This window comes from Ursus arctos, unplaced genomic scaffold (genome assembly GCF_023065955.2).
Source record: "Ursus arctos isolate Adak ecotype North America unplaced genomic scaffold, UrsArc2.0 scaffold_13, whole genome shotgun sequence".
Classification (NCBI taxonomy): Eukaryota; Metazoa; Chordata; class Mammalia; order Carnivora; family Ursidae; genus Ursus; species Ursus arctos.
This window is the reverse complement of record NW_026622797.1, coordinates 66,079,777-66,087,641: the sequence shown is the minus strand read 5'-3', so window position 1 is coordinate 66,087,641 and position 7,865 is coordinate 66,079,777.

Here is a 7,865-nt window from a genome sequence, read left to right as displayed (position 1 = left end):
TCCTTAATGCCCATCACCAAATTACCCCATCTTCCCACTCCCCTCCCCTCCAGCAACCCTCAGTTTGTTCTCTATAATTAAGAGTCTCTTATGGTTTTCCTTCCCCTCTGTTTTTATCTTATTTTATTTTTCCTTCCCTTCCCCTATGTTCACCTGTTTTCTTTTTTAAATTCCACCTATGAGTGAAATCGTATGGTATTTATCTTTCTCTGACTGACTTATTTTGCTTAGCATAATACCCTCTAGTTTGATCCATGTTGTTGCAAATGGCAAGATTTCATTATTTTGCTGGCTAATATTCCATTGTATATATATACCACATCTTCTTTTTCCATTTAGCTGTTGGTGGACATCTGGGCTCTTTCTGTAGTTTGGCTATTGTACTACATACTAGTTTTGTGTCTTTGAATAGGTCACTAAATCAGTCTAAGCCTTAATGTCCTAAGCATCTTAATGTTACAGGGATTATTTTGAGACTCAAGTGACAGAGTTGCAGTGCTGTAATGAGGGCATACCAAAGCGTCCCTAATGTCCATGGCAGCAGTAGCTGTAGGCCTCTATATGCAAACCAGGCAAAGAACCTTGTTCAGTGCTCTAGCACAAAACTGCTGAATTAAATAGATTGAGCATACATTATATGAGGAAAAGACCCCGAGTTTGCTATGGTTGCCATAACTTATTTCTTCGTAGTTCTGGAGTCTAGAAATCCAAGATAAAGATGTCAGCAGGGTTATTTCTTCTGTGGACCTTTCTCATTTTTTAAAAATCTATGAATCAAATTGGTATAGATGCTGAAGATGAATTTATAGAGGTCAAATTTCTGTCTTATAATTCAAATTTCAATTTTCCTTAGGGGGCAAAACATTGCAGTAACCTTACTGAGGGACTAAAAAAGCTTGTGCATATATAAAAAAAATAACATCCTTAGAATCTGATGGCTCTAGAATGGAGTAGAATCATCAATCATCTATTTATTTATTTTTAAGAGATTTATCATGATTTCTTGATGATTGCTTATTATGTGCATGCATGTGTGTGTGTGTTCTCATTAAGAAAGACAATGAGATGCTGGAAGAGATAATTACAGATATGTATGTGACAAAATTATTTCTTTTTCCTCCAGTTTTGTTGAGATATGATTGACATGCAACATTGTATTAGCTTTAGGTGTACAACATAGTGATTTGATATATGTGTATATTGATAAATGATCACCACAATAAGTTTAGTCAACCTCCATCACTTTACATAGTTACAATTTTTTTTCTTATAATGAGGACTTTTAAGATTATTGTCTTAGCAGTTTACAAATTCACAGTACAATTGATTAACTGTGGTCACCATGCTACACATTATATCTCCAGAATTTATTTTATCTTATAAGTTTGTACCTTTTTTTTTTAAAGATTTTATTTATTTATGTGACAGAGAGACAGCCAGCGAGAGAGGGAACACAGCAGGAGAGTTAGAAGCAGGCTCCCAGTGGAGGAGCCCGATGTGGGACTTGATCCCGGAATGCCGGGATCATGCCCTGAGCCGAAGGCAGACGCTTAACGACTGTGCTACCCAGGCGCCCCAAGTTTGCACCTTTGACCACCTTCATCCCTTTTACCCACTCCGTCTTGTTAGTTTCAGTTGTCTCCACATGGTCTTACCTCTGTTATGTATCTGTGTACTAATTTCCTTGTATGAGGACATCGGTCATATTGGATTAGAGCCAGCCCTAGTGATCTCCTTTTAACTTAATTACCTCTTTAAAGGCCCTATCTCAAAATGCAGTTGCATTCTGAGGTGGCAGGCATTAGGATTTACACATATGAACTTGGGGAACACAACTCAGCCCATAACAGAGTCCTACATTAGGATTATATTTTCATCATGATACTCTCAGTTATACCAGATTTGAATAAAAGGAAGTTGAAAGAATATGTAGTAGAAAGAATACTGAACTAGATATCATAGTTGCTGTGGTGTAATCAGCATTCACACAAATTAGCTGAGTGACCTTGAGAAAATCCTTTACTATTTTAGAGCCTCAGCTTCCTCTTCTCGAATGTTCATTCTGACATTAACATAGTGATTTAGGTAATACCTATCCATCTGTCCCTCTTTCCGTCCCATCATCCATTCATCTCATCATCCCTCCATCCATCTTCTTATTCAACCCACAAACACTTTTGAGTACTAATGTTTCCAGAACCAAGCCAATTTCTGGGAATGCAGTGATGGATGAAATACATTCTCTTCTCTCAAATTTGTTAGTCTAACGGGGAAGACAGACAAGTAAAAAGTACATAGACTTTCTCTATTCCCTCTTCTACATGATAATCCAATAAATATTTTAGGAAGGCTTTCATTTCCCACTTTTTCTGTCCTGGTTTCTTGTTTCCAGATTAAATATACTCTAATTTCTTTACTCCTCATATAACACAGTCTCCAGACTTTTTATTCTTGTGAATTAATGTTCTGTGGTATTTTCTGGTTGTTTTTTAAAACAGTTCAGAAATAAATAAGATAGATACTTTAATACCAGTTGATTAGGAAGCAGATAACAATCAGATTTACCCATGCTGGGGCTTCACACTGATTTAATCTGGATCAAGATGTTATGCTACAAATTACATTGGTGTCTCAGATTATACTTCTCACCCATTTTCTCCAGCTGGGTCACTTAGCCACATTCACAGAACTCTTATTGTGGAGCACTGTATTGAGCAAGGTTAGCATATACCTTTTATTCAAACCCAGAGGGCATAATATTGACACAAGGGCCTCAATACTAAGAAAGCAACAACAACAAAACCTATTAATCATGCACCAGGCACTTTGTGAACTTTATCTCCTTTAATCATTATAACAACTCTGAAATATTCACCATTTCATATTTGGGGCTACTTGGTCTTGGAGGTGAGCTCAAGCTCACACAGTTGGTAGGAGGAGCCAAAAGGTATCCCCAGACCTCATTCATTCTAAAGACTTGGCTCATAACCTCTATACTTAAGCCCCTCTCTCAGAGCCCTCTGTTCAATTAAAGGACTGTGGACTGCTTGGTGGATTTTCTGTTGGGCTGCTCAGATATTAGAGTTCCCACGTAAGGGAGATGTTAGTGGCAGATTTAAGCTAGGCCTTGTGGGGATTAGATCTCTCTAACAAAATACAAAAGAGAATGATTTATAAGCTACAGTGCCCACTTACCATGGGAAATAGAACTGGTTTTTAAAATCAGGAGCATTTCTTCAGCAGGCACTCCCTTTCTGTGGTGGTCAGTCAGTCAGAAGGACAAATAATAATTCAAAAGTTTGCTTGGTAAGCATAGAATTTACAGCAAAGAGATTAGGTTTTGCCCAAGGGAAGTCTCTTCAGGTTAATATAACTTGGTGTTAATCCTTCTTTGTCCTATGGTTATTTCTGCCTAAATTACTGGAATCCATCTTCTGGAATCACAACATAATTTTCTTTGGTCACTGTTAGACTCAGACACACTGATAATTTCCCAATTCTCTTTAGGCAGTATTTTTCTTCTGGAAATATTATCAAAAACATCCCTTGTGACATTCTTCATATTATAACATTCTAAATTACTGTTTGTCTTTATTAGTTTACACTGTAGGTTGTCTATACCTTAATGAGGTTTGTGTTGGACCTTGTATTAGATGTAGGGGTTGAGTCATCCATTTCACAGCAGGAAGGAGGTTTGGGGCACTGACCTCAATGAGAAGGATGAGCCCTAATTAGTCTCAGAAAATCACAGTAAAGCCTTTCTCCCAAGCCAGCATCTGTTTTAGGATGCTGGGCCTAAGCTGGCATGTCATTTCCTTAGCTAGGGGGATTGGTCCAATGATTTGTGCATATTCCAGTTTGGGCAAACGGGACGTGAAAGGAGATTTGAGGGAGGGACCCTTCCGGAAAAAAAAACTTTCCCATGTTTCAGAGAGAACCATGGAGAGAGTAAGGGTGTAAGGTCAAAATGGTTGTAATTACTTTTCTGCTAATCTAAGTGTGAAGTCCCCATGGAGGAATGAAGAACCTAAAGCAATGCAGAGGAATGGGGCTGGAGTCATTGCATTAAGTCAAGGCCTAAGTCTAGCGTACCTCTAGACTTTCATTTATGTGAGCAAGAAAGTTCCGTCATTGGGGGAGCCAGTTTGATTTAGGTTTTTATATACATGCAGCTGGAAGCATACTAATTGAACAATGACTTTCTGAAATCCATTTTATATTCACAAACCACCAAGAAAAGTTCTGCAGACAGCCAAACCAATTTTTTATATATGACTTTTTGATACTTGCGGCTCTGGAAGTGAGATATTTTAAATAACCATTAGATTATGGGGTCCAATTTACCCTTTTTTCTTCTTTTTTTTTTGGGCAACTACTATAGTTATTAATCCAGCCTTAGGTCATGGAAATATTAGCATAGCTATTTCCCTGAGCTCAAGGCAAGAACTCTTTTGCAAGTATGCCTGTGTATCAGTCAAATGAATCATTCCTCAGAACAATCACAGTAATCTCCAGAAGTCTGTCCTGGGCCCCTCCCTGGCACTAAGAGCATCTTTGTTTAGCACTGATCCCACAGACGTTGTCAGAAAATGTTACCACTTCTTGATTCCCAGATGATTCAAATTTAGTTGCCTGTTATTTAGGATCCAGAATCATATATTTTTTAAAGTGCTAGTTCCTAATGAAATTAAGAGGTTATGTCAGAATGTGGATCAATGTACTGTATCCTTCATAGAAACAATAAAAATATCTGCTGAATTAAACAGTATGATTTGTGACCTAACTAACTTATCTTCTGGAGTGAACTTCTTGTCTTGTTATGGATCAGTAATAAACTATAGTTTGACATCTTGTCTGTAGATGCCCCCCTTTGAATAGCACTAAATTTGATTCTAAACAAACCACTCATTCATTTAATAAACGTTTACTAAACTAATATGTGGAAGAAACTCAAGAATAATCTTGGGAGTTACCTAAGAAAAGAGCATTACTCTTCATTTTTCACCAGACATCATGCCTCCTGTACATTCCTGTGCCATTGACTTGATTTTTGTTTCCATTACTTTCTGAAATGTTGCCATCTCCCTGCTGTCAGTCTTGCCCTTTCCAGGCCACAACATGCTGTTAAAATATATATTTCTGTGCTCAAGGTGCTTCTTTAGCTTCTGTGTCAATGAGACCTGCTGTGTTAGATTCTTTGCTGAATACACTGCAAATAGATGTTAGTGCCTTGTACTGCAAATGTTCTTGGTTAATGAGCCTTCTACCATGCTTTCTTGAGATAAATGTGTCTACAGTTTGTGTAGTTTCCTCTGTGGCCTCTCTTTATACCATCTGTGCTCTGGAAAACATTTTTTGACTCATCATGGTTGACAAATGATGTGCAAATGATAATGCTAGACCTGTGGCAAAGAGACAAAGGAAGAATGTCTTGTTGGATGTTATAATGCAAGTTCTGTGACAGTTTAGTCATCTTCAGGAATTGATTCAGGAAAGAGAGGCCATAAATGGATAAGGGACATGTTGTTTGAAATTAGGAAGGGTATCATAGCTATCAACCTGGAAGAACCAATTAACAGTCGTATGAATGAGAGTGGAGAGAAGCCGTAGTTGGAAGAATATGACTCAAGATGATTTGATGAGAAAGGAAGTGCAACAGTACTTGGAGGATTCGAAGATCTCATGTCTTGGGAAAAGATGCCTTAATGACCCCTAAGTGCAAATTACATTTTGGCTTGATATCCACCAATGCGTCCCTGTGCCTACAGGATTTTTTTTTTTTAATTGCACATGTATAATATTAGTATTCTCTCTGTTTCTTAGATTTTGAAGATCTAAAATTTTATTTTATAATGCTATTATTTTACATAAACTGCACTAAAATGCATCATATTGTTTTTTACTTTATTTCTGGCAGTGCTGTTAAACACATTTAGTTTTTGTGATAATTTTTGGACTCATCGTTGTGAACGTTATTTATATTGTATTATTCTGTAATGTGGCAATATCTTTGATATGAAATTAAGTTAGGTGGTGCTGTTTTACACCTGTATAAACATTTCATGTGAGAATAGCCTAGAATATTTTAGATAAACAAGAGTAATGAAGAGAGATGGTCTACCAGGTACTTTAATACATTATAAAGCTATAATAATCAACAGTGTTTGTATGGTATTGAAACAGAATAAGTAGTCTAGAAATTTATTTCTACATAAAATTATTTAACACATATGAATATAGAATTTCAAACCAGTTGAGAAAGAATAGATTATTAAAAATGACATTGGGACAATTATCTAATCATTAAGACCAAAGAATTAATGTTTAGCTTCTCTTTCACATGATTAATCCCAGTTGGATTAAAGAGGTCCTAGAAAATGTAGTAGAAATTAATGTTTATATAATCTTGGAATGGGGAAAGGTTTTGAAGCAAGATATTAAAACCTTAAAGATTGATAATTTATCTACATAAAAAAATTAAAACTACCGAATTTTAAACACACTCCAAACACATAAACTAAAAGAAAAATAGATGGCTACTATAAAAAAAAAAAAAGAACAGAAAATAACAAATGTTGGTGAGTATATGAAGAAATTAGAACCTTTATGGATTGACTATTGGTGGAAGTGTAAAATGTTGCAGCTGCTATGAAAAACAATATGGCAGCCCCCCCAAATTAAAAATAGAATTACCATATGATCCTGCAATTTTACTTCTGACATATATCCAAAAGAATTGAAAGCAAGGACTTGTAGATATATATGTATACATAGCACCATTAATTACAATATCCAAGGAGTAGAAGCAACCCAAGTATCCATTGACAAATGAACAGATAAACAAGGTGTGGTGTATGTATACTTTGGAATATTATTTATCCTTAAAATAGAAGGAAATTCTGACAATATGGTTGAACACTGAGGACACTATGTATGTAGGTGAAATAAGCCAGTTACAAAAGCATAATACTGTATATATTATGAGATGGCCAGAGTAGTCAAATTCATAGGAACAGAAAATAGAATGGTTGCCAGGGACTGGGTGGGGAATAGGGGAATGGGGAGTTACTGTTTAATGGGCACAGTTTCACTTTTGTAAGATGAAGGAGTTCTGGAGATTGATGGTGCTGATGGTTGCACAACAGTGTAACTGTACCTAATGTCACCAAATTGTACCTTTAAAAATGGTTAAGATGGTAAATTTTATGTTATGTATATTTTACAAAAATTAATAATACTAATAATAGTAATGATAATGAGGAATGGTGATTACCTGAATTTTATTCCTACTCATCTTTCATTTTATTAGCTCAATGACTTTAAGCAAATTTGTCAAACTCTCAGTGTCAAACTTTTTTTATCATATGGTTATTTTGAGGCCTCAATGAGGTAATTCCTATAAAGTGGTTTTTACAGTGCACAGAACATAGTAACTGCTCAAAAACTGGCTTCTGCCTACTATTTTGTTAAAAGTCAAATCTATATTATAGATTAATAGACTTGATATGTAAAGAATTTTTAACATATTGGTGAGAAAACAAAACCCCCAGTGCTTATGGACAAAGGACATATTAGGCATTTCTGATTTCAAGGAATGAGGACATTTCCAGGCTATCTTAAGTGATTAAGGACTTTTTGAGGAATAAATAAAAGAGAGAGAGTGTCACAGAAATACAAGAATAGGAAAATAGCATAAGATAGAAGTAGATCTAAGGTAGTTCTAGGGATTCTGATAGTAAATTCTCCATGTATCTTCTCGTTTAATCTATGTTCCATTTCTTCTCATCTATTAAATCATTGCTTTACTCTTTTATCCATTTTATCAACATCACAGTTTTTGCTCATTCTTGGTTTGTGCTTCCTAA